At 45.5% G+C, this 27,999-nt stretch overlaps 1 protein-coding gene and 1 long non-coding RNA gene across 3 annotated transcripts in view; one reads left to right on the top strand and one right to left on the bottom strand.

The window, feature by feature from the left end:
• Positions 1-27,448, bottom strand: part of LOC109450855 (uncharacterized) — a 145,574-nt gene extending 118,126 nt beyond the window's left edge. The window contains exons 1-2 of one of the 2 annotated variants that reach the window (XR_012497559.1): positions 26,676-27,448; positions 11,362-11,517 (exon numbers count right to left, since the gene is read on the bottom strand). This is a non-coding gene — a long non-coding RNA (uncharacterized LOC109450855). The remainder of the gene's footprint in view (positions 1-11,361; positions 11,518-26,675) is intronic. The other variant, XR_012497558.1, reaches the window with a different exon arrangement.
• LOC141572253 (uncharacterized) overlaps positions 25,306-27,999 on the top strand; it is a 10,985-nt gene continuing 8,291 nt past the window's right edge. Inside the window, exon 1 of the mRNA XM_074336171.1 lies at positions 25,306-25,492. The gene's annotated coding sequence lies outside the window, so the exon portion shown is untranslated. The remainder of the gene's footprint in view (positions 25,493-27,999) is intronic.

The raw sequence follows: 27,999 nt of genomic DNA, 5'->3' as shown, positions 1-27,999 counted from the left end.
CCTTCAGATTGAAAGTCACACACAGACTAAAAGTAAAGGGATGGAAAAAGTTATTTCATGAAAGTGAAAAAAAGAAAAGAGCTGGGGTAGCAATACTTATATTAGACAAAATAGACTTTAAAACAAAGTCTATAACAAGAGACAAAGAAGGACCTAGTAATCTCACTTTTGGGTATTTATCCAAAGAAACCCAAAACGCTACTTTAAGGGGATGTGTGCGTTTATATGTTCATTGCAGCATTGTTTATAATGGCTAAGATGTGGAGGCAGCCTGGGTGTCCATCGATGGATGAATGGATAAAGAGGAGGTGTTACATATACACAATGGAATATTGCTTGGCCATGGAAGGGAATGGGTTCTTGTTATCTGCAGCGGCATGGATGGACCTGGAGAGTATTGTGCTGAGTGGAGTATGTCAGACAGAAGCAATGTGATTTCACTTATGTGTGGAATATAAGGAACAAAATTAACAAACAAACTCATAGATACAGAAACATTTTAATGGTTGCCAGATAGGAGGGAGGTTGGAGGAGTGGGTGAAAAAGGGGGAAGGGATTAAGACGTACAAATTAGTTATTACAAAGTGGTTATCGGGGTGTAGGGTATAGCATAAGGAATATAGTCAATAATATTGTAATGTCTATTACAATATTATGGTGTCAGATGGGTACTAGATTTGTTGGGGTGACAGATGCAAGGGTAAAAAAGGGGAAGGAATTAAGAAGTACAAATGGTAGTTACGAAACGATGATGTAAAGTACAGCGTAGGGAATATAGTCAATACTACGGTAATAACTATGTATAGTGCCAGGTGGGTGCTAGACTAGTCAGGGGGATCACTTCTTAAATTGTATAAATGTCTAAACACTATGCTGTACACCTGAAATTAATATAAAATATATTGAATGTCATCTGTAATTGAAAATTTTAAAAAGGGCAAAAAAGGTGAAAAGGAATGAGGTTCAAATTTCCAGGTACAAAGCAAGAAAGTCGTGGGGATGTAATATGCAGCATGGGGAATATTGTCAATAATATTGTGATAGCGTGGTACAGTGTCAGATGGTTGCTGGACTTATCATGATGATCACTTCTTTAGGTAAATAAATGTTGAATAACTATGGTGTACCCCTAAAGCTAATGTAATATTGTATGTTAGCTATATTTTTAATTAAAAATATTTTTTAAAGATTTTATTGGGGAAAGGGAACAGGACTTTATTGGGGAACAGTGTGTACTTCCAGGACTTTTTTTCCAAGTCAAGTTGTTGTCCTTTCAATCTTAGTTGCAGGGGGCGCAGCCCATCATCCCTTGTGAGAGTCGAGGAATTGAACTGGCAACCTTGTGGTTGAGAGCCCACTGGCCCATGTGGGAATCAAACCAGCAGCCTTTGGAGTTAGGAGCATGGAGCCACCGGGCCAGGTCCTAAAATATTTTTTAAATTACTTTAAAAAAAAGAAAAAGAAAGTACCAACTAAGACCTCAATTATATTACATTAATATAAAAAAAGAAGTGTCAAGCCTTCCTTGGCTCCTCCCCACTTGTTGATTTTAGCTCTCTGTTGGCAATCCAATATCTTCCCAATAATTTCCTTATTTGCAAGTCTTTTTCTGAGATTGGTGACGACAGACATTGATTAGTAATAATAGCTAATATTTATACAGCACACATTACTTGCCAAGTACTGTTCTATGTATTATCTCCTTTAGTATTAATAAAATAGACAAATAGGTTTCTGTGCTGGCAGAGAGAAGCTGTGTGGCAGAATAATTTACTTTAATAAGAAAAAACTAAAGTGTATGGCAGCCTTTTTTCAGATCCGGAGATCAAAAAGACACTTTTTTCTAATAGCAAGAAATTGGAAGCAGTCTAAATCGTCTGAGAATAGGAGAATAAATAAGCAAATTATAGTACAACCACTCAAGGGACTAGTACACAGCCATTTAAAATGATAATTAGCAAAACTGAGATGTACAATGAGAAAAGCTTGTCATTATAACAGTTTAAAAATGTAAAAGCAAATGGTCAAGGAGTAGAAAAGATTATGGAAACATTGAGAACTGTTTTGTTAGGGTGGTGATTATAGATAGGGTTTTCCCCTGTTTCTAAACTCTCCCTAATGTTGTTATATTGTATCTATAATTTTAAAAGGAAACACACTTTTCCTCACTATGTATTCATCCCAGTGCTCCAGGATGACTCTTCTCCGAGTGTGGGGAAATCTCTATTATCATCCCTTTAGCAACCATTTAAGATAATTAACTTCAGGGCCGCTTTGAAGTCTGTGCTGACAGGTCAGACGTTGACCACAATGTTGAACTGAAGTTCTCGGTACCAGATCCCAAAATGGACCACTATTTTAATCCCCATCAGATTCTGTTGTGCGGTTAAAACCCCAACCCAGATGCAGACATTTGGGGATGGGAGCCCCCAGTGTCCTGACCCGATCATCCTTGCTACACTACAGTTTTCTGCTTCACACCAGGAGCTGGGAAGTCAGCTTCAGTTCATGAAAATTTGTAAAAATGAGACGTCACTCCTTTGATTCACACTTTTCTCTTCCATGCAGGCTCATTCCCAGGCATCTCCCATAGCCTTGATTTGTGATGATCTTGTCCATTTCCCTGACCTTCCACTTCCCAGACTCTAAACCCACCTTCTCTGTGAACCTTCCCTAGTTCCATAAGGAATTCTCCCTAAGATGCCAAAAAATAAACCTAACATGAGTTGAACTACTAATGAAATGAAAATGAAAGTTGCAATTTTTTTAGGTCAAAAATGGTCTAACATCTACAACTTTCATATGGCTCAGCCTAATTCATAGCAGGCAGCACCACCTACAGTATACAACGTTGGCAGCCCCAGAAGGTTGCACTTCAAAGCCTCTAAAGTCACGTACTGTTGCCCATCCGAATCTCTAGGACCTAGTGCATCTACTTTGACATTGCTTTTCACAGGTCGGTCCTGCATCTCCAAATTTGATATCTTTTTAATACATTCCAGAGATTTATAGTTTGCACTTAGTCAAGACATTTCTAGAAAGGAACTTTGAGGTCCCTTCTAACCAAGATATATTAATTTATTTAGCAGGACGATCTTACTGAATAAGAACTACTTAACAGCTCTGCCTAGGCAAACATCCTGATTATCTTTCAAAATTAAAAAGTGCATGAGCCCTGTGACCTAGCAATTCCACTTCTTGGTAATTTGTCCAACAAATATACCCAGGCTCATGCAAAATGATGTATATTTTAAAGCATTCATTGCTGCTTTGGTTTGTAACAGCAAAAGACTATTTTTAACTGGTTAAACAAATTTGGCACATCAATACAGTAGACTGGAAGAATGTGTCTCCAAGATACAATGTAAGTGAAAAAAGTAAGACAGTGTTATGGTATGTTTCCATTTCCACGAGGAAGTGGTGCAGAGAGAATATGTGTATGTGTGCGCATCACTGTGTGAGTACACAGCATGTCCCTAGACGTATACACAAGACAATAATAGTTGCCTCTTGGGAGGCAACGGAACAGAGTGGTACAGGAAAGGGAAAGAGACTTATCTTTCAGTACATGCCATTTGGCACATTGTGAATTTTCTGCCAAGTGCATGAATTACTTATTTAAAATAAAAGTAACAAATTTTTTTTTAATTAGGATTATCTTTAAATGAATGAGATTGAGAATTAAGAGTACAGTCTTGCTTGGATATGGACTGAAGGAGGAGTCCCTGTCATTAATTCCTAGAGTTAGGGTGACCTGTTCCTTATAGTCACCTTGTTTATTCCAACCCTCCTGAGAAAAGGCTGAAGTATTGATGCAAAGGATTGTACTTCTCCTGACATGGAACTCCCAAACCACTCTAAAATTTCCTCAGTTTGGTCTTTCAAACCTAGAGCTGGGGGAGGGAGGGGACAATTTTAGGAGGAGGCAGGGCATATATACAGATATAAAGGTATATAGATCTATATCTTTTCATAAAACAGTGGCCTATAATAAATGTCCCCTAAATTTTATACAGCATTTATTTGCTTCCAGAAAGTTAAAATGTTAAGATCCTTGAAAGTAGAGCATTCTTTTGAGTAGGCAGCACATCTTCCCTGTAATTTTTAAAGTAATCTGAGCCCAAATGAGTAAAGATTTCCTATCCAGCCACCACTATTTGTTAAGTACTATAAATCAAGCACACCAAAATCTGGGATAATGTTTTCTAAGTTTGGTTTATTTTTATGATCGGCTCCTTGCATTGAATGTCTACTTGTCAAGTGAGGCTAAATCTAGGCCAAGCCCTCATGCAAAGGATCACACATTTGATCTTTAGGCAGATTTTAGACATGAAGCCTTCTGAGGGGAAAAATAAATGATAGTAAAACAGAACCCATCCAATAACGTTTTTGTCTCAGCAGCTGTGGTGCTATAACCACCTAAAAATCTCCCTCGAAACAACCCCAGTCTTAAGTGGCCTGAGCTATTCATGAAACTTTGGGAGAAGCAAAGAAAAATAAGTTTATGTTATACTCAGATGTTTTTAACTGGGTCCTCTTTCCTTTGGAAAACACATAAGCAAATCGTATTAGAATATCATCAAAGCCTCTGGCAGAACAACTGCCAAGTAGGGTCTTCTGCCTCCTCAGTCAAGGATGCCATCTGCCCCACTTTGCCACTTATCCTCAAGTTTCCTGCAGCCAAAGCTCTCAGTATTATCATGATACATGTATCATTTCCCCTTTAAAGTGCATTTTTCCCTCTTGAAAGGGAAATGCAAACATACAATTAATTACATTTAATTAAAATAACAAAATTTGGAAACTAATTGGGGAAGTGTATGCAACATATATATGACAATCATTATTCTTAATAAATGAATATGCTAGTTTTTCTTTGTGAGCAAAGAACACAAACTAACCACTAAATGTATTAAATAGTGTCAAACTTCATTAATACAAAAAATGCAAATTAAATTTGGTGTTATTTCACTTATTAAGTTACCGAAGATAAACATTAATGTTACTATTCAATGTCTGCTACCATATGCAGAAAAAAACACTCATAATCTGCTATGGAACTGTACCTTTCTAAAAGGTAATTGGTAAATTGTGTCAAAAACTTTAAAAAGTACAAATTTCCTCAATCTACTAGTGTTATTTTCTGGAATACAAATATTACTTACATGGAAACATATAAAGATATGTGCCAAGTTAGCTATAAGGATGGTCACTGCAATATCATTTGTAATCGCCAAAAAAAATTGAAAATATCCTAACTATCCATCCTTAAAGAACTGGCTTCGTAAGTTGTTGATGCATCCATAGAATAAAATGTTCATCAGTAATAAAAGAGAACATGAGAAAATGGTAATTACATACCCTCAAATAGGAAAAAAGCAGCTTACATGAGTATGGCCCATATAAATACAGAGTGTGTCTAGAAATGTGTTCCACCAAAATGTTAATGTGATTCTCCTTGGGTTGTGGGATTTCATACGGGTTGTTTTGGTTTTTTTTTAATTTTCTTCATTGTATTTTTCTGAATTGTTTGATTTTTTTTTTTTACTGTAAATGTGTCAATTTCACAAAAACAGAAAAAAGCTCTTTTTTAAAAAAAAAATGCAAGAAATAAGTGAATCTCCTTTGAAAATCACCTAGCATATGTGTGAAAAGATGAATTTTTCTTGGGGCCTTTTACGACCCATGAAAATTAACTGTACAGTTTTACTGTTTGAAGTCCTCTGAGAAAGTCTGTGGGTGTTCTCTTCCAAAGACTTGGTCTGGAAAGATTAATCTGTGGTTTGGGTTTCAGAAATGTAGTCTATTAAGCATTCTTAAAAACAAAAGTGGGCATCACTGTTCATACAAATTATTGGTGCTTTAAGAGTCTGAGCCTCAGAAGAGCACTGGCTTTCTCTTCCTTAGCACTCTGTTTTCATTCAGGGGACAAGACAATGGAGAGGGAGCCTTATAACAGAAGGAGCCACCTGCCCTACATGTTTGGAAGGAAGGCCAATAGAGCTTCTAAGTTTGGAGTCTGAGTGAGCCTTTCAGATGACAGCAGGGCTTTGATTTTGTGATTACAATTAAAGATCAAGGTGAGCACCCGATGCTTGAAGACTTTCCCTGAGGGAAATGAATAAACACTTGGCTCCTATACCTACATCCAGCCAGAATACAAATAGAGCGTATTATCAGCCATCAGAGCATGTTGTTCCTGAGTAGCAGTGGACTGAGGAGCAGACCTTAAATCAAAGTGAAGGAGAGTGCCCCAGTGGCCCTCATCAACCATTCCTCAGCTGGGCTCCCCATGGAGCTGAGAGAGAGGGGGACCCCCCTTTAGGCAGCCAGATCAGCAGAACGAGCCCTGGGATTCAACAAGGTGTCAGTTGTATTCATTGTACACACATTCTCATTTGCCTCTTCCACTGTCTGACAGATTGCTTCTTTGCAGATCTCCAGAAGGAGACAAATTGCTGGGAAGGATGTGGGGAAAGAGGCACACTCATATCGGTACATGATTTGGGAAGGGAAACAATTTGGCAGTGTCTATCAAATTTTTAAATGCACATACAGTGTGGCACAGTGACTTTGTTTTTAGGAGGCTAGCTTCCAAAATGCTAGCACAAGGATATATGTACAGGGAAGCAGTACAGTATCATTTATAATGGAAAAAATTCCAAACAACTTCAATATTCATCACTACAGGACCATTTAAGTAAAGTACAGAGAGTGCCAAAAAATGCATACGCATTTTAAGAAAGGAAAAAACTGTATGAAAATTGTGATACTCAATGTATACCGATAACAAAAGATGAACGCAAGTCATGTGTATACATTTTTTTTGGCACCCCTAGTATGTCACACCCATACAATGGAATACCGTGTGGCCATTAGAAAGGAAATACTATGGCAATGACTTGGAAAGATAGCTCTGTTAAATGATCAACCTTGGGAAAAAAACAAAAACAAAAAACCTTTATTTCCTTACATGAGCACAGATAGATGTGTGTGTAAATGTCTAGTTAGCGTTGAAAAGAATTTGAAAAGTTCTATACCAAAGAGTTAATAAGGATTCTTCTAAAAAAGGATGTGGTTAAGATTGAAATAGAAGCAGGGAAAACTGACTTCCTACTCTATAAATTTCTGTATTGTTTAAATTTGAAATTTTTCCTTATTATGCTTACCATTATTTTCTTAAAAGGTCAAGGTTATACTTAGTAGTTCATGCTGAGGTTCTGTTCAACGTGACATTAACTCTGGGTTCCCTTCGCTCCTACCAGCCCAGAGGACGTGAGCACTGGGGAGAAGTCAAGGTAGCATCTGAGGCAGGGCCTTCACCATAGTGCAGCAAGGTAAACAGCTACTTGTGACTGACCCTTGATATGAGAGCACAGTAAAATCACTGCAGAGTAGAATCCTGGGTCCCAGTGACATTATGCTTCCTCTCTGCCTCTGAGTCTAATTGGCCCCAAGCCTGGGGTGGGGCTGAGCCCACAGTTGAAGGCCAAATGGACTTTGATACAAGAATGCAAGTAGCTGGGGCAGAAGACAGAGAAAGCATTGCCTCAAGAAACTGGATCTCCATCCAAACTCCAGTCTTCTTTGAAGCAAATTTCTCAATTTAATCTGATTGATTCTTACAGTGTCTTCAACTTAGGAGTAGGGGGTGGTAGGCTAAATGTAGTGTTAGAGGGTCCTGAAGCTAGTTCTCTCATCTACTCTCTGGGTAGCCTTGAGAAAAATCACTGCACCTCTCGATGCTCTCACTCTTGCTTTTCCTAGGCTATAGAAATAACCCCAAGTAATATTGTAGCTATTTGAACAATACGTTTTATAAAGATGTTCTCAAAGTTTCTCATAAGTCTAATATTCAAAAATTATAGTTCATATAAACAAAGGCTGATACGCCATAAGCCAAAAACTCTCTCTAAGTAGGAGGGAATCATAGGTGACCTTTGACTGATCACTCAGGGAGAGGCTGTATCAAGGGCACTTGAACGTGTTTTGAAGGCATAGGATGATTCTGGTGGGCAGCACTGTACATTCTCATTGACAGTTTCCAAAGGCAGTCCTCATCCTCTGTCTTCTCAAGAATCAGAGCATACTGTCTGCTTCTTTGATATGGCCTCCTGGAGCTTCCTCCTATGGCCTGGTGTAGAGAATATTGTCTAGTAAGTGCTGCTGCACATAACAAACATGGCTGTTGATATTTGTTTACGAAGCTCTCCTAAGAGCTTGTTGCTCTTCCCTCTTTTGGTTCTGCCAACATGGGTAGAACATGAATGTTCAGGAACATTATGGAAAGAAAAGAGGCAGCAAAGCCACAGTTTGGGACACCACTCCCTATCTCTGCCAAGTGCTAGCAGCTAACGGGGTCACTTCACATTTTTTCCCTTTTTTTAATTTTTCTGTTATTTTACACCCTATTTTCTAAGTAAAAAATGAGAACAAAATGAGAAAGTGAGAAAAGATGGTGAAATAGGTAAACATGATGCTTGCCTTCTGTCATGACCACATCAAAATTACAACTAAACTACAGAACAGCCAATTGCCTGAAGTCTAGCTTAACCAAAGCCCTACAACTAAAGACATGTGGAAGAAGCCACCTTGAGGCTTGTAGGAGGGGCAGAGACATGGAACCAGCTGGTCCTACAGCCACGTGTGATCATTAAAAATTAGGAAGGATATCTCAGTTGCAGAGGTTCCCCCCCCCCAAGGGGGGTCTCAGCACCACACCAGAATCCCCAGTCCAGGGTTTCAGTGCCAGGGAGAGAAGTCCCATAATTGCTAACTGTAAAAACCAGCAAAGGGTGGCCTGTTAGTGTCGGTTAGAGCACCGTAGTGGTAGCACCAAGGTTGAAGTCTCACTCCCCACATGGGCCACTGTGAGCTGTGCCCTCCTTAAAACAAACAAACAAGCAAACAAACAAAACCCAGCAGAGATTGTGGCTGAATAAGACGAGGTGGTTAGAGTCCCAGACACTTCTCTTAGAGGGCCCACACGTGAACTTACTCACTGGTGGACTCATGCACTCTGAGATCCAGCACTGGGGCAGCAGCTTGAAAGACACCAGGGACATACCAGGAGGAACTGAATTGTCCTGTTTCAGGACAAGGACTGGAGGGGCAGCTTTCTCCCAGACAAAAGAGCTGGTGGAAGCCATTGTTTCTTTGTTGAGCCTTCCCAGCTCCCGGCATGCAAACAACACAGGTGGCCGCCATATCTGAGTCTCCATCAACCTGGCTAATACTGTTCATTCTCCCTGATTCCCTGAAATCCCACCCCACTGTGCCCTCAGGTCTTTCCTCAGCATAATCACCTCTACCTTTTTCTTTGAGGGAACACTTCACTTTCTTTTCCCGACATTTAGCTCTTCCTCTGCAGCCCCTTCAGATGGTAGCTGCTTCTCCCCATACCCCTCATGGACCTGTTCTCACCTGCACTTTCACACTTGTCTCTCCCTCCTCCCTAAAATCCCCCAGCTTTGACTCTTAGGCCATTAGACTATATAGCACCTACTATCCCGAACTGGTAGCTGAAATCTATAGACCCCCCTCCAGGCCTTTCCCTCTTATTCTTTAAAGACTTTAGCTCCTATCTCACCATCCCTGTTTCCAGCATTGATCCTATCCTAATTCTTGGGAATTCCAATATCTGTGATCTTTCCAGGGCCCTCGCCTTTCAGTGCCTTGACCTCCTGTGCTCCAGCCACTCACTCCCTCGACTGTACTCTAGATGCTGACATTAATTTCACCCTTCCATTTCTATTACATCCAATTCTCCAGCCACACCTCTTATCTTTCCAACCCAAATCTATCACTTCAACAATTCATCGACCCACTGAAATCTAAAATTATTTAATGCTACTCACCTCTTCACTGGCCTTCACCCCCTCAGATCTTCATTTCCTTTCTGATCCAGTTTAGATTTTGTGGAATCACTCCCTTGCACACACATAAGTAACTTTCTTGCCCCTCTCTCTCCTTTCACCATACCATCCTTGCAAAAGCCCAACCCTGGCCAAATCCAACTCTCCGCCTACTCTGCAACCTAATCTGACTATGCCTAGTGAAAATCGTACACCAGTGAGACTGACTGGGCCCCCAGAGATGCCCAGAAATCTTGTACAAAATTCCATCTATTTCATGCACTCATTCTCTCTAGATGACTTTCAAAATTTCCCCCTCACCTCAAACCCACAACGCCTCCTCCTCCATCCTCACTCTAAGATGATGACCTGACTTGCTATTTCACTGAGAAAATCAGAAAAGAACAAGCTCCATCTCCACCATATCCATCCCACTGTGTCTGAGCCCGACTCTGCTTTCACCCATTTTGTACACAGACCATCCCTGCTACCAACTAGACCAATACCTCCATTTATACACTGTACCCTATTTCTTCTTGCCTTCTCATAGATACTGATAAGATAATTCTCCTTTCTCTCCTCTACATCATCAATTTATTTTTGCTTCTCTAGTGCAAGATTTCCCATCAGAATCCAAACATATCGATTGTTTGCTCCCATCTTTAAAAACAAATCCTGACCTCTACCTACGGCTTCATCTTCTTGCTCCTCTTTGCAACAAAAATCGCTATAATAGTTATATGCATTGAAACTGCCTCAAATTTCTCTCTTCCCACTATGTTTCAGTCTCACTCCAAAAAGATTTTACTCCTACTATTCACTCACCCAACAGTTCATGACAAGGTCTTCAATGACCTCCACATTAAGTCCAACCATCAAACCTTACCCAACCCGAACTCTTCATAGCATTCTATGCTATAGTTGGTCACCACTTGATCACTCTCGCCTTCTAAAACACTTTCTCCCCTTGGCCTCCTGTGTACCACTTTTTCTTGGTTCTCTTCCTGCCTTGCTGGTTGCTCTGCTCAATCTCCTTTCCTGAGTTCTCCTCAACTCCCAGAGCTCTAAACACTGACATGCCCCAGAGCTTGACCCTTAGAACAATTCTTTGCCTACATTGATTCCCTGACTAATTTCATTCAGTCTCGTAGTTTCAAAAATTATCTCTTTGTCAACAATTCCCCAGTTCACCAGCCTGGACAGATCCCCTGAACTCCAGACTCATATATCCAACTCTATTTGCAGTTTCCACTTGAATGTTTAATAGGCATCTCAAACTCAGTATACCCAGTACCAAATCCTTTATTTTTCTCCGTAACCCCCCACCCCCACCCCCAGTCTTGCTCATCTCTACAAATGGCAAATCCATTTTTCCAGTTTCTCAGGACAAAACCTTGACACCTCTTTCTCTCACAACCTTATCCAATCCCCTAGAAAAAACTTAAATACGTCCAGAATCCAATCACTTCTCATAACTTCCACTGCTACCATCATTAGCAGCTCTTACCTGGATTATTGTAAAAGTCTCCTGGCTGTCATGCGTTGTTGTGGATACTGCTGGTTGTTCACCGCAATCCATTATCTTTTCCATTCATTACAAGTGAGTTGATACAAGTGAATTTCCCATTCTACTTGTAGTTTGCTGTGAATGTGTGATGAAGTTCTGGACAAAGAAATGCAAAAAGAAGGGATGTGTGCCACTTTCAAGGTAAATCTAAAGACCATGGGTGTGCCTCCTGCATTTTCTTTTTATTATTATAATTTTTTAATTAGTTTCAGGTGTACAAAACTGAAGAATAGAATAAATGAGCAAACTAATCAGAAACAGTCTCCTGCATTTTCTTTTCATTTCCCGTGAACCATAACCTGAAGGAACCTGTAAGTCATGCAGACAATAGCAATGGCCTATGAGACACAGGATTCCAGGTGTCTGAATAATAATATAAAGTAGAGCTGCCTGCTGCCCTGAAATAATATGCTTTAGGCTGTTAGTTGAGAGAGGAATAAACTTCTATCTTTAATCCACTGAATTACAGAAGCTTAGACTTAATTAATACAGGCACCTCAGTTACAGAATCTAAAATGTATAGGCTTTTCAAGGGCTTGAAAAGATGTTTGAATTCTGTCTTCTCCCTCCCGTAGTTCTAAAATATGAAAAAACAAATTGCAAATTCAGCGTTAACAAATGTTTACATGAATTTAAAAGTTGACATTATGGCAACATGACAGCTGCAACTCAAATATGTTATTTATAAATACAATAAAGATTAAATCATAAAAAGAATATGAGTAATTCATTCCTAACAAAATTCAAAACTCTTCCAAAAAAAAGTTCATAGCAAATAATTATATTGAAGTATGGGTATATTTTTTTATTTGATATTTTGTGGGCTAGGGCCTCAAAATGAAAGTATGTTGGTCCTTGGGTGGCCTTAAATGATGCTTCCTATCTCTGCTCCATACTAGCTAATTACCTTGTCAAGTCACTTGAACTCTGAGACTCATTTACTCTGGCAAAATGGGGAGAGAGCAGGAAAATAATACTTATTTCATAGAGTTGTAAGGAGAATTAAAAAGTACGCTGGTTTTGAAAACACTCTGCATAAATTATAGGAATATATGGAATGAATACTATTACATTATAGGTTTCCATAGAATCTCAGTGTTTTGAGGGCATCTAGAAGTCAATTAAGCTTGTGGTGTCCAACTCAACAGAATTATCTGAAAGCTTTTTAAAACAGATTACAAGACTCTCCCCTGCCCCCAAAGAGTCTCATTAAGTAGGCCTTGGGTTATTTTTTTTTTCAGGTCCCCTATATACAAGAAACTAGCAATATTGGTTCATTACCCTGGTTTAGAACAGGGTGACTAGGAAACAAGGGTAGGAAGGAGAATTTTCATGAAATATTTTATTGAATCTTTAAAATTCTGCACTACATGAATATATAATCATTTTCAAAAAGCAATCAGACTAAAATTATTTAATATATTAATCAATTAACAAATAAATGTTTCTGAAAGAATCCTGATATAACTGGCCCTGAACAGGAGTTTGGAGACTAGGTCAATTTTCCCAACCACCCATTCATGCAGATTTAGCCTTCACTGCACCCAGATTCCACTTGAACATTCTCAATGTCTCAACTCACCTTACCTTACAAAGCAGCCCATTCAGTTGCTGAACAGCTATAATTGTTAGCATATTGTTGTGTGCAAGTCTGTGTCAAAGTGAGGGACGCCATAAACATCATCATGTAGCTAGGGGCATGATTGAACCCACAGTATAACTGAATTCATCGACAACAGTGAGGTACTTGATAACAGGGTTTATTGGCTATGATTCTGGTGGGTCTCTGCCTGTCACCGAGACAGAAAAGTGACATTGATTTTATCTTCAGATTTTTGCTTGACCTACTGATGTGATTGTGGCTCTGGTTATCAGAGAGCTCTCAACGTGGGATATGAGTCCTTGTTTAATCAGCAATGTGTCTGTCTTGTCCCTGATTCTTATTATCTAATGCAAATGGGCTTCCTTATTAACTAACATAGTAGCTTTAAGCAGGGAGAGCCAAGCAAAGTGAAGCTACAAAATTCAAGCAACTGAGTACTGTCTTGTCCTGGAACAATGTAAGATTTCTTGGTAAATAAATGTGCCAGTACCCCAATCCAAATGCACAATAATCAAAAGAGAGATGAAATTGCTCTGAAACAAATGAGTGGGAAATGTTAGTTCCATGATTTTGGAATAGAAACCAATCCTTTCAACCCAAAAGCCTATACCAGTTAACCCTACTTCACCCCCACCTCCACTACCAAATTCCTATTATTTGTTCTCATTGAAATAGTCGGAAACCGCTAAGTAACAGAAAGGTTGTTACCAATACAGCATCAGCCCCAGATGGATTAGAGGGAGAATGATGTTTGTGGCTCTCTATAATCCCTCCATCTATTCCAGGATCTGAGTTTCTCCAGGGAATGTGGCAAAGCCGCAGGAAGTCCCCCAAGGCAAAATGTTGCAGGCTGCTCTCTAGTTCAGCTGCCAAATACAGAAAAAGTAATGCAGGAGAGAAAATGAGAGGAAACTCTTCCTTGTTTGCAACTCAGGGGCAGGTTGTTTTATTCCTCCTGGGGTCTACCATCACCTGTCAGTCTCTCAGGCACACGTAGGTCTGCTGTTTCCAAAATGAACCCCCAAAGCCACCTCCTTCAAGTAGACTCATATAGAGTGAGAGATTTGTACTGATATTGCTTCAGCCTCGTTCTGCTTCAAAATCCAAAAACAGAGTTGAGGGAAGTTTTGAACAAAATCTTTATATTCTCTGTGCTTGAGTTCCTCTAAATTGAATGGCACTTGCCATTCACTGTCATCATGGAATTGAGGGGAAATAGTAGCAATGAGATTTGTGAAAAAAAGCATTTTGGAGCAGATTGTAAGGAAAGAACAATGAGACATAAAGTAACCATTCTTTACTCTTTTAAGCAATAATTTATATTTACTGAAATTCACAGTGCACAAATAAGCTATGGGAAGACAGAAAGAGAAGACAGTATAGGTGAGTACTCTAAAAGAAACATAAAATGAGGTAACAGAATAATAGCTGAAAAACTCAGATTCCTTACACATACGCACACACAAAAAAATTAGGATCACAAGGAATATTATAGACATTTCTAACAATATTTTTTTTCTATTTTCAATCATTTTTGTCACATTGCATAGGACTATTAAATTCTCTGTATTATGCTTTATTTCATTTAAGTCAATTTGGTATAAACAAAATAAAAAATCAGCCTTATTTGTCACAAACGTTGAGTATTTGATTTAAAAAAAAGACTTAAGAATGCCCAAAATGTTTTATGTTAAATACTCATTACACTATAGTAGAATGGGATAGGGAAATGAACACATTATAGGTGGTCTTCATAGAGCATCCAGGCCCTAAAATGGCAACAACTGACATTAACAGTGCAGGTATTTTGAAATCAAGAATAAGAAAGTACCACTTTAACAACAACAAAGAACAGAGTTGAAATCAATGTTTTTATACCATATTTATGTTTAGAAATGTTTTAAGACTATAATATTGGGAAATATTTGGAAATGTTGGGAAATGTTTGGAATATATTTTTGGAAAAAAACACATTCAGTGATGTGTTATGCCTCCTGGCAATTTTTGCTTCATTTTACATGAAAATTAATTATGTTATTTATATTATATACTAGGGAAACCTTAGAACAATTTTCCTCATTTTAGTTTCTGTGAATTTTGCATTCTGTTTCAGCATATCAGCTTTGTATCAAATAATAAAACAGGAAAAGAAAGAAACCCCCACTTCAAATACCCAGAAGAACTAAACAGGGTTTTGATGTTTACAAATATTATTTCTACTTTTGCACACTTCATGTACGTGCCCACAGCAGAAAAGGAAGAAAGGTAAGAGTAAAGCACGGCGAAATCTGATCTTGCCACAACCCCACTGATGGTCTGTTAGATTCATTTTTCTTCCCTGCAAACAATTGGAAAGGACCGGTGACAGGGAAAAAAAAAAGTCTTTAAAACTTGGACAATCACTAGGGAATACTTCATTTCATTATACAAATAGGGAGTTGAGAGGTCGCCGCTAATTCTATGGGTTTCCCCAGCAAGACAGACTCTCACACCCAACTTTTGAAACTGAAAACTACAGTATTCCACAGATGATTGTGCCTGGTGTTTGAAAGGCCCCTGCGGAGGACTAGTCAAAATATTTACATTCCTCTCAGAAACTGTAACGCCAAGGAAAAGTGAAACATAGTGAGAGGACGAATCAAAAGAAAAACTTTCCTTCCCCTGGCAGTGAGAAAAGGTGTCAGGCCGCTGGGTCTGCAACAATAGTTCTGTTTTCTTGGTTTAGATCGAGGGTGGATCACACCTTCCTGGTGAACGTTCCTCTACGGCAAGGTGCATTAGACGAATTTTGTGTCAAAATTAGGGTTGTATCAATTTCTGAAAGCTTGTGGGTAATAGAAAGCCGTAAGTGGGTGTCTTTAATTGTCCACGTGTCTTCCCCGGGCTCTGCACCGACGCTGTAAATAGATGGCTGAGTGAGGGGCACGTATATTTTTTCCATCAAGTGCAGCCACTGGCTCAAAGTGAGTCAGACTTTGGCATGGACACGTGTTCGAGTCTGGACGGCTGCGGGGACACCGTGAGGGTGGAGGAAGGAGCAGGCGGAGGCGATGATTAGCGAAGGAAATGACCCAACTCCCTCCCTTCTGTTTTCACAGTCTGCGTCACGCTTCTGTAGGCTCCCAGCCCGCCGCGGGCGAACGGGCGGCAGGGCACCCGCCAGGCGACCGCCTTTCCCGCCCCAGGTCCTCCAACCCCGACGTTGCCATCGGGAGTCCCCAAGAGAGGCCAAAGGGGAGACTTGGCCTGGAGCCTCCGGGCCAGGCCTGGGACCCGGGGATCTTCTCCCATCTTGGCGCCCGCCGACGTGGGTGCGGAACTGGGAGTCCAGGAGCGGGGCCTGAGCCCAGCCTAAGTTCACCAGCGGCGAGGCCGAGGCCGGCGAGGAGGCACCACCGGGCACGGAGACACCCTCGTCTTCCCTGCTGCGGCCGCGCCACTCCCGCCGCCCGCGTTCTAGACAGAAAAGCACCTTCTGACCAAGGATTAGTAGTAGTACTCCATTATTCCTGTTAGAACAAGTTAATGTAAGGGTTGGGCCGCGAGGCCCCGGGCGGGGTCACATGTGCCCCCGTCACTGCGGCTCCCCTCGCCTCTCCGGTTCGAGTTATGCCATCAAGCTAATATATTGTGACTGCTCTTCTCTCCTGTGACAAAGGCTTGCAGCTGCCTCCAAATCAATAGACGTCAAAGAAATATGAAAACAATCATGACACAAAACTTAAATCCTGGCCGGAGCCTACATAATCAGAACTGTGCTGCTGTTCTCCAAGCCGCCGATTAATTTATCCCAAAGTTTAGTCAAATTTTTATTCCGGTACCTTTTCCCCAGCAGATCCCGCTACATCTGTCGGGTTTGTAATGTAATTTGTAATTACTGCCCTTCATGTGGTCCGGTGCCTTGAACCATCTTTAATTAAAAGCATAATTAAGGGAAGATCTAAAGAAAGACAATTACCAGATGGTCTTTTTTTTAGAAGCGGTAGTTTCGCGGAGAGGGGCGCAGGATCTGTCCCTGGGACCCCGCGCCTGGGGAGGGAGCAGCGGGCCCCCGCGGCGCTTGCGCAAGGCTGAGGCCCGGGCCCTTCACCCACCCCCTCTCCCTGCGGCTTCAGCTGAGAGGTTCTGCCGAGGCCGTGCCCGAAGGTGAGCTCCAGCGACCCCACGGTGCAGAGACCCTGGTTTTCTACGCTCTTTCCCTGAGGTCGCGGGGGTGTGGGGTGGCCGCGGGGGAGGACAGGGCAAGTTCAAGGCCTAAGCAACTTCCAAATCCAAGAGGGGGCCCCCGGCCCCCTGCGCGCGAACCTAGCAGCTCAGAAGCAGAAAGTTCACCAGGAATGGAAGAAAGGGGGAAGGAAGAGGAAAGGGTGGCTGTCCCTGGGGGCAACCTGACGAAGAGCTCCCAGCCCAAGCTCTTCCTACACAGGACCGGGCTAGGGTGGGAGTTGTGGGGACCTGTCCCAGGCGGGTCCAAGAACCCCTGAGGACAAGACAGCAGCGCAGCGCCATCGCCCGCAGCCCCGTCGTGCAAAGTGCCCCCTTGACGGTGACTGTCTCGGATGTCGGCTCCTCCGGGTCCACTGATCCCTGGGATTTTCAGAACAAGTTTCGGGGGGAGGAGGAAACAAACCCATTTTCCATCCCGTCCCACCCCCACGCCCCTGCAATGAATAATGCAGGCAAGAGCCAAGATTTCTGCATTAGCGACGCGTTGCCCTGGCGGCTGGCGCAAGGATCCCGAAGTCGGATAATGGAAATTAAACTGCTGTTGTACGGTGGGCATGTCATTATGTGACTTCATATTCAAAGTCAAGCAGCAATGAATTGTAATCATTTCAATTATCTTCAATACACTTTCTTTAGGACACAAGTGGTCAAAGATTAAAAAAAAAAAAAAAAGTACATTCTTGCGGCTCCGTGGGTCCATTTTCCAGACGGTTTGTTGCTCTTGCTGCCTGATTTGGTTTCGGCTTTTATTCCCCAGCCTCAGATTCTCTTACAGAGACTCGGGCGGAGTGAGCGTGCCCCGGCGGCCCTCGGCGGCTCCTCTGGTGCAGCGGACAGACTACGCAGAGTCGGGAATTGCCTCTGTGCGCCTAGTGCGCGCATTTTGGTTGCTTTCACCTTTAATTAACTTAGAACAACAAATATGCCTGGAGCTCTAGATCTGGTGTCGCCTTGGGAAGGGGGCCGTCGTATTATATTCTGCGTCCTCCCCAGTCTAGGAGGGTGGGCTGGCTGCAGCAGCCTGCGCCCCCGGAGGCCAGCACTGCACGTCAGAAAGGCACGTGCTGGACGGTGCCCTAACCTCCAACGTCCCTCAGAGAGCCCGGGACTGTCTTCTTCAAGCCCGGAGAAGGCAGGGAAGAGCAGGAACCGGCAGAGCTTGCGCTCCTTTGTTGAAACTACCCCCAGCCCGTGTTCGCTCCCTCTTGTCCCTGAATGTGAAGCAGTGGCGAGTTGGCTGTGGTGTCCTTGGGAGGTGGCAAAGCGCCCTCCGCCCTGAGCCCAGGCAGAGAGAGTAGGAGTCGGCTTTGAAGCCCACGTCCATCGCGCGGATTAGGACTAATCCCGATCTTTACTCTAATGTCCCCTCTCGGGTTTTTATTATACTCATTTGGAAGGAAATGAGCTCTTGCCAGGAAAATAGCACCCCGCACCCCACTTTTCATAGCTGCGCAGGGCCGGGGCCTGAACAACCCCGCGGGCAATCCTCGAGCTGCCGATATTATATTTGTGAAATGTTCTTTTGTTGAAGCTTTTAACACCTTCTTATAACGAATCATTTGTTCTTTTCTCTTTAATTTTGATAGACAATTAGCCATCAGAGATACACCAGTTGACTGTAACCGAGCATTAAACTCGCCTTTATGTAACGCTAATTTAGCATAGCTGCTTTGTTTAACTTTACTATATAAGACCAGGTTTTGTAGCAAAAAAAAAAAATAGGTGTAATTTTATGTGGGGCTTCATTTCTTTTGGCCTTGTACACAGCAAGCCCTCTCCTCTTTGTGAAGCGCTGTGCCGAGGCCTGACGCCATTTCCCGTGCCTAGCACCTGCAGGCTGGGGAGGGAGGGGAGAGAGAATTAGCATTGATATAGATTTAGTTGAAATGTAATCTCTTAAATCTGTCCAAGATTCGGGGAGATAATTACACTTTCACTGAATTGCCAGGGGTCAGCGTCTCAGAGGACCTGAGGAGTTGATTTACTAACAATAGTGTTACATAAAAAATGGCGTTTGAGATTATAATGTTAATGGCTGCAGTCGCTGGGGAATGCGGCTGCTTCCAACTAATTCTAAGTAACTTGTTTTTTGCCTTCCTTTTCGTCCCTCCCCTTCTTCCGGGGCTCTGTCTTTGGAAAGATTCAGAGCTTCTCGGTGTTTAATTTGGTGGCAGGCACCGGAAGGTTGGGGTTGACACTCTTTTGAGTGTTTGTGGTGACAGGTTGTAGCCTTGACACGAAGGCTGGGCTCTTCTTACCAGAACCAGGATGACGGCGCCAGTAGCGAGACTCCAGCAGGAACAGAGCGCAAGCAGCAGAAGTGGACCAAAGCATCGAGAAGAAGTGGGGTGTCTTCCCAGATCCTCGCCTCCCCAGCCTGTCTGGAACTGGACCTGCCCTGCTTCCAGCAGACTTGCACTCCCCAGCTGGACGAGGACAAGTCCCGGTTCTGTACCCTACACTCCTATCCAGGCGGTGCTTCTGGCCCAGCAGCCTCAGACCTAGGGACGCTCACATTCCACCCCTAACTTTGCGAAATTCCAGCTGGCATTTGATGGGAGGCTAGGACACACGTGCAGAAAGGTTCTGGAAATATCAAGAGATACTGCAAGGTCCAGATTCTAGCTTGGGGTAGAGAATAAGCTTTAAAACTGAGAAGTCAATGTCCTTTGAGGTGGAGACAGTTAAGGAGTTTACACTCCCCTATACCCTTCTCTGACTCATGTCAAATGTTACCCACATTAGTCTCCATCCACAGACAGGAGTCTTCATCAGAAATCCCACTGCTGCCTCTCACTTGTAGCCCCTGCCAGGTAATTCAGAGCCTTTCTTGTTCCTCCTCAAGTCTCACTCACCCTACTTTGGCCTCAGGGCACCCAGTGACCCGCCAGTGGGCTCATCCCCACCCAAGGACCAATGCAGAGCCCCTAAGACTGTATACAAAAGTCAAGGGATGAACAGGGAAAAGTAGTCCCTTTTCCTGGGTGGGACAAAAGAGCTGGTTTTGCGGCCTCCTCCAGAGTCACACTGGGCCAGGCAATAAGGGGAGAAGAGCCACACCAGGATTCAGCAGCCTAGGCCTGGACCCATGACGTGGACTCCAAGTCCAAGGGCTCAGATTTCCTCCTGATGGAGAGACTTTGGAGGCTTAAAGGGGGGCACCTGTCCCTTCTATCTTTTACTCCCTATGTGGCGATGGAGGGGAGGCAAAAAGAGCATCACTGGTCCTGCCAGACTTGGGTCCAGGCCTTACTCAGGTTCTCGCTTTGGCTGGGAGCTCTGCTTCTGTGAAGAAAGGGTACTGGACCCACGATTTGCACTTCTAAACAAAAGAAGGAGCCACCCCTTAGCTTAACACACCATAACCCACCTTACCGAGGCCCATAGCGCCTGTGGACTGGCGGGGCACTCGTGGCCAGTGGGTGCACTCCAAGCTCACCTGAGAACCAAGAGGGAGAGGCCTGGGTGCCCAAGCTGTTGGCGACGTGGGGCGTGTCCCTGAGCATCCTTGTGTTTAGGTGGGGGGGCCCCCCCTTATCTTATATGTAACAGCAATATATATGTTAATTGAAAACTTCTGAATTTAAAAAGGTTGTGACAAGTTATAATTTGTCCTGTCAATGCCTGGAATCCTTATTTATCTCTTTAGCTTGCCTCCCACTTGCGCCTGTCAGCTAACAGCTTGCCTAACTCGTTGACTTCCTCACTCATGGCACGGAAATGACAAATGTGCTGTTTTATCCATACAATTTATTTCATTATTGTTGCCAGCACGAAGCATCACAATCAATCATAATGAAGTCCAGTTGGCAGGTGTCAATCTTGGTGTGTTTTTGTATGTCTCAGTCTATATTTAATCCAATTATAAGGGTCACAGAGTAAGTGCCAATCCTCTTGTTACAACTCACATCTTATTTAAGATTTAAAGTAAAAAAAGTCAACCCAATCACGTGGTCCTTTGGGGGGAAGGAAGGGGGATGCCTTTGAAACCCCCATCTCTCTCTCTCTCTCTCTCTCTCTCTTTCTCTCTCTCTCTCTCTGCCTTCTCACCTCCAGTTTAAATTACGCAGCCATCCCTTTTTATTAAAGAGTTGCAGGGAATCCCAGTTTTATGCGCATTTGTGTGCAAATGAGGCTCTCCTTATTTTGCTAAAGTAGAAGCAGGTTTAATGATGAGAGATCTTTCCGCTCATTGCCCATTCAAATACAATTGTAGATCGAAGGCAGCCTTGTCACGTTGAGAAAAAGTGAATTTCTAACATCCAGGACGTGCCTGTCTACTTTCAGAGAATTGCATCCAATCACCCTCAGGGAATTCAGCTAATGTCTCTGTCCCCACCCAGGCAAGGGAGAGAAAGAAATCAAACATGGTGCCATAGCGTGACTGACTTCACATGAAAATGTTGAGAAGGAAAGGAAAAGCAGAGTTTTCTCGAATTGATTGTAATCAAGATTTTCTTAGTGGGAAAGCAAACTGGAAGGATTCGGAGATTTTCCCAAATGTCCAATAAAACTTTATGATGGGATAGAATGGACAGGAGAGGAACCGAAATATTTCTTTGAATGAGAGCAGGAAAATAATTGAACAGCAGAGATACCACAATACTGCCTATAACCATGCCATTATGCAGCCTTTTAGACCCGAGTGAAGAGATGGCAAATACTAACTTCGCTAAATATTTTCTTTTTAATGCTCAGATTCACTAAACATTCCTCCAGTTTTTATTTAAAATAAAATCTTGTTTTAAAAAGCTTGCCATTTAAGGAGAAGGAAGTGAAGGAGAAGGAAGAGCGAGAGCCAAATGCACTGCCCGTTAAGTTTAATATATGGATTTCTGTCTTGTGCAGCTATTTGACATGATGCAATGCACAGTATTTTTCTCAATTAGTCAGGGACTTTTCCCTCGCTTTCTATTATTGTTTTATGCGAAAGATTTGTATTAAACCCTTTTATAAATTAGTACCCTCCCAGGAATAATTTTAAAAATAGAAGTTAACAGGATGGATTATGTCCAGACTTAGTAAAATGAAATTAAAATACGTAAGTGGGAAAATCAATTTTTTACTTTCAATTGTTTCTAGACTGGCCAGAGCCCTTCTCAGTGAAAAGACAAATACTAAATCAATTCCCACCCACCCTGTAGCACAGATCCTGCAGGAGGGGCTTCCAGTCTGGAAGCTGCTTTATTTGCATAAAGGAGAGGGAGAGAGAGAAAGAGAGAGCGAGCGAGAGAGAGAGAGAGAGAGAGAGAGAGAGAGAACGAGAACACATACTTTGGACAAGAACTACATACATCAGCTACAGTTCAAGCCAACGACGGATCTATCTTCCCGTCCCTTGTCTCCTTCCATTCAAGCCTTGCTCTCGAACCATTCTTCTTCTTCCCGTCCTCCACTCCTACCCCCTATCTCAGATCCCTCACCCTTTCCCCATTCCCCACCTCGCCTTGGTGAGTTGGAGGGGAAGCTCTGGGCTTTCCGGCAGTCCTAGGCCAGGGAACCCCCCGCAGACCCGGCGGCTGCCGAGCTCACTCACTGCTATTGTGAATAACCAGAGCTTGGGACTGCCCTAGGTATCGGAGGATTCCTGTTTCTGGACCTGTGCACCCCACCTACAGCCCGCCTCCGGTTGCACTCCGCATCCCTGTGTTACAAGGCAGCCATCGACCTGTGTTACAAGTCGTCGATGACGCCCCGGAGCCGCCCGCGCTGCTGGGAGATGCGGCCTAGAGAGTCGGCCTCTGCCCAGGCGGGGCAAGGCCCGGCCTCGCAGGCTGAGCACTACTATGGGCCGGGCCGGGCCCAGCCGCCCCCAAGGCCGGTGGCAGGCTCCCGGGTCCAGAGCTACCCTGAGACCAATCTTCGGCAGCAGCTGAACTTGCACCTCCCCCTGGCGACCCCGGCGCGAGCTTCCTCCCGCCCAGCCTTCTGTGCCCGGGGTAAATGGAGAGCGGCTCTTGCGTTGGCCCGGAGCGCGGAAGGGCCTAGCCAGGCCTCGCCTCCACCGCCCGGCGTTCCCGCGCCTCCCGAGAGCGCCCTTTATTGACAGGCAGATAAGAAGGCCCAGGCCGTGGCGTTTCCAGCGTCGCTCTTGAGCACCCTGCCGGGTTGCAGGGATCCGCACACATTTAATGGCCTGGACTACAAACAATCACGGAGCAGCCTTCCCGGCGGCCTCCGTTCCGGACAGAGGGTGCGGGTGGGGAGAGAGCCGCTGACACAAACTACGTACGGAGCTAGGGAGGCCTGCTCAGGCCCGGGGCCTACACATAGTCCAAACTGTAAGGCAGATCCTGGAGCGCGGGAGACCTCGGACATCTGGGGCCGAAAGCTGGACCAGGTCCTGGAGAAGAGCTAGGGCTCTTGCCAAGAAACTAGGTCACTAGAGAAGGCCGGTGGCGGTGGAGAAACCCTAGCAAACACCTCTCTGAGTACCACTCCCCAGCAGTGCTGGGCTTGGGGAGACAGGACCACAACAAGGTTCTGGCTCAGATTAGAGTGGAGGGCGGTAGGATGGATGTTCCTGGCCTCTGACACAGGAAGACCTGAGGGTTGGGATGGAGAGAAATAGTGGATACCGGTTGTAAAGAAGTAAGATGTCCACGCTTAGACCACTCTGCCTATTCTCCCATTCTCCTCTTCACTTTTACCCTGCCTTCAGGGCCTCGAAAGGCTGAGAGAGAAAAAAAACTCAAGTCAGGGAGCTGGCTGGCCCGGTGGAGAGGAGCGAGTAGGCAGACTGCCTGGAGCCTCCGCCCGGCTGGTTGCGAAGCCCCACACCTGTCCAGGTGTGCCCAGGGCGGGAGCGGGAACCTCTCGACCTCTCGTGCGCCATCTGTGCTCCGCTCTCCTTTTGCCGCACCCACCCAAGCAAGGCGAACAGGAACTGGCCCTGGGGCCCTCCTGCCGCCTAGGCGTCAACCTCCTAGCCTCAAGAAACCAACGCCCGGGTCTACCAGGGCTAGGCGTCCCACGAGCTGCTTAAAAGCCAATCCACGCCCCACCACTTTCCCTCCTGCCACCTCGTCAAGCGCCCCTGGCTCTCCCGGACGGACCTCTGTCATTTCCAAGTTGGAGACTCGGATGGAGGCTGAGAACGAAAGCAATGGACATTGAGAAGCCTCCTCCCCTGTTGAGGAGGGAGAGACCCGGGAATCACAACGCAGGTTTAGGTCCCCATCTCAAGATGCCCGGCTCGACTAAGTTACGTATCTCCCAATCCACATTGGGTGTAAGGAGAAAATAAGCACAGACCACCAGGTCAGTATCCTGCCCACCCCGCCCCAATTTCTGGGGTTTCCTGGGCCCCGGGAAGGGGAATCTTGACTTCAGAATTTGGGACTTTCCTGTTTTCCTCCTCTAGGCCACAAAGTCAATTGTTAACCCCCCAAGTCAAAGATTAATAAAATCACCTACATTTTCTACGTGACTGGAGCCTTTCAACCCAAAGAGGCGTGAGAAGCCAGCGGAGGTGCCGTTTGTGGCTCCCCTCAGAAGAAACCAGCGGCCTGGAGAGGATTTTGGCCTAGCCTAGAAGAAGCAATCACTCGTTCTTTCCCGGGAGTCCTCGTCTGTGCCTAGCTGGTGACTTGTAAGCCCATAGGCCAGTTTTAGGGTACCTATCGCTCCTTGAGCTCCTCTTGAAAACGATTTCCTCTAGAGGACCCTCTCAACCCCGGTGTAACCTTCGTGTGTCTCTGATAAAGTGACTCCTTCGGGAATGGAAGGAGGGGGCCAGGTGGGCACCCAGAAAGGTAGCTGGCCAGCCAAGAGGAGGGACCACGTTCCAGGAGGGAAGAGCGTACTTAGTAGGACTAATTTCTTTGGGGTGACTCAACGCCCTAAGGGAGAGCGGGTCGGGTTGGGGTTGGGCTGGGCGTGAGCAGCCAAGGGCTGGGCCCAGGCAGGCCACCGCAGGGCTTGGAGCGGGCCGGATTCGGGGTGGGGAGGAGGAGGCTCCCGCCGGGCCTGAGCGCTGGTGGGCACGGAGCTGAGCCCAACTCTGGCCGCCATGACGTCACGCGTGTCGGGCAGCCAATGAGAACCGCGCTGGCATGGATATTAAGGAAAGTTAGCGCTTGCTTGAGCACCCTCTTTTCTTATCATTGACATTTAAACTCTGGGGCAAGTCCTCGCGTAGAACGCGGCTGTCAGATCTGCCACTTCCCCTGCCGAGCGGCGGTGAGAAGTGTGGGAACCCGCGCCGCCAGGCTCACCTGCCTCCCCGCCCTCCGCTCCCAGGTAACCGCCCGGGCTCCGGCCCCCGCCCGGCTCCGGGCCCGCGCCGCCTCTCCGCTGCCCGCGACTGGTGCCCCCAAATCCAAACCCGCCCCAAGTAGCCCGGAGGCTTGACTTTTGCTTTTAAAAGGAGCCATAAAAGATGGAGGGGAGTTACAGGGGGCGGAATCAGATACGGAAGGAGGGGGCGTCTTGTCTTTGCCTAGCGTGTTTTTCTGCAAAAGTAGCAAAATGTTCCAGTCCCCAGAGTGGTCTTCCAGTTGGGTGCTGAGCTGGGTTAAAGGGGGCGGGGAGAGGGAGACCGGGATCTGCTACTGTCTGCAGAAGCCGTTCGCTACCGTGAGAAATGCAGGGGTGGGGGTGGGGGTGATGCAGTTTGCACCTAGAACAACCGAATCACAATTCACAACATTCACGCGTGGAGACGTCCCCATCCGCGCCTGGAGCGTGTGGAAACGCCCCGCCGCGGACCCGGCGAAGTGCAGCAAAAGTTTCCCGCGGTTGCAAAGTGTAGATGGTCGGACCGAAACAAAGTCCTAGAGATGGGTGTTCGTTTCTCAGAAAGGAGCGGAGGACTAAAGAATGCTGCCGGCAGAGCTGGGCAGCGCGTAAAGCCCCCAGCGTGTGATTTGAGCTTCACTTCGGAAGACCTAATAATTAGCGATTCTCACTGAGCTAGAACGCGGGCTCGGGTTACCGCCGGCACTGCGCTGGCTGCCTCGGTGGGAAGCCTGTGAGCTCCAGGGGGGCCGGGCCGCTGAGTGCCGGGGAGAACAGCTCCCGGCTACTCTCCTGCCCCCGGACGGCCCAAGCCGGGCTCCAGAAGTTTCTCCAACGTGGGTCAGGGAAGGGAAGACCCCATACTTAGACTCACTCGTGGTTCTGCGGGGCGAAAGTCGCAGAAGGTTAGCCTCAAACACCCAGGAACGCCTGGGCACAGAAGCACCCGTCCGGAGGTTGGGGAGGCCTCTAGGTCAGGCCGGAGCTCGCCCCTCATTCCCACTTTTGCTCCTGGCGCCACCTCTCTAGACGTTCTGGGTGTTCATCTTTGGAGGACGTTTGTGTCTCAGGCACCTATGACAGGTGCTTGGGACCAATGCCCAACTCCGAGCGGTGGTCGCCCCCTGCCCACCTCGCTCGGGAAGCAAGGGAACGAGAGAAGTGGCCACCCGGCCGAGCACCTTACCTGAGTCTGGGTCCTCTCCTCGGGTTCCTTTCTCCAGAGTTGAGGGGCGATCAGGTTGCCCACTTAGCTGTGGGAAGTGGACCTTCCCCCTAGTCATAAATCAAACCCAGCCATCCTCGGGCCTCCTCCCTCATTAGAGATGTTTATTGGAGATTGTGTTTATTCGGGCTGTCACGGCGAGAAAACGCAGTGACATAATTGCCTCTGACCAGAGTCTTCGCGCCGCGCCCAGAGCAAGCCGGGGACCTCCTCTGTCGCCTTCTCACTCCCGTGCCCTCCTTAATCGGAGGGCGTATGTGGTTGGCTGGTCTTTTTTTTCCTCGGACCCTCTCATGTAATTTGAATTATTGAACGAGATACTATTCAAATATCCCCAGGGCCTGGCGTTTACTTATTTATTTATTTTAGAGTTTTAAAGGAAAACCGGAGGGAGCTTAACGCCCCTCCAGGGCGGAAGGGGGCAGCGCGGGAGAGATGGAAAGAGAGTCCCTCTCGCTGCGCAAACTTTCTGGCAGGTCGGGCTGCCGCGCGGAGGCCAGACACCACCCGGCGCCAGATCCTGGCCTGAGCGGTGGGGAGCTCACTCGGAGGAAGGGATTCCACGGATATTGGTGGTGTTATATGTTGTTTTATTTTTCATTCTCTCTCATCTCGGGAGGAATCTGAGGCTTCAAGGGCCTAGGCTGAGGATTCTTAAACTTTCCCGGCCGAACTCCTCGAACCAACCTGCCGCTCCTCCCCCGCCTTTCGCCCCGGCTGCCCCCGGGCTTCAGTTTTCCCTGCTAGCCAGGTTTGTAAGTCACCATCTGTGAGACTGAGTTAGGAAGTGATGAAACGCGCCGAATTGTTCTCTAATTGAAAATACTTTTTTTTTTTTGGTGATCGGGCTGACAAATATGTGGAATCCCGGCTTTTGATCCCTCACTGCTGCCTCTATTCTCCAATCGCTAATAAAACTCGCATTGAGCCCCTTAGTGCCTTGATTAACAGGCAGATTAACTCTTACTGGGGTGGGGAACAGCTTGTCCCAATCAATGTCATTTTAAGAGCCCGTCAGGATACGCTTAGCTCCGGTTCCCTGGTTGCTCGAGCGAACCAGCCATGACATTTGCTCTCTCCCCCTCCCCCAGCCTCATACCCCCCAGCAAAGCCCCTAGTTCCCGGCCCGCGTGTTCCCTGCTCCACGCCAGGACAAATGCTAGACTCGGTCCCTGGCCTTTAAAATAGGCAGCTGTTTAGAGAAGGGATCTCTAGGTCTCGAGAAGGAACTGAGGTGGCCTTGGCTTTCTTTTCGTTTGAAGCTGAACTCTTGACTCTTGAGGAC

This window comes from Rhinolophus sinicus, linkage group LG06 (assembly GCF_036562045.2).
Source record: "Rhinolophus sinicus isolate RSC01 linkage group LG06, ASM3656204v1, whole genome shotgun sequence".
In the NCBI taxonomy this organism is placed as follows: Eukaryota; Metazoa; Chordata; class Mammalia; order Chiroptera; family Rhinolophidae; genus Rhinolophus; species Rhinolophus sinicus.
The sequence above is the reverse complement of the archived record's forward strand: the minus strand, read 5'-3'. Positions and strand labels throughout refer to the sequence as shown.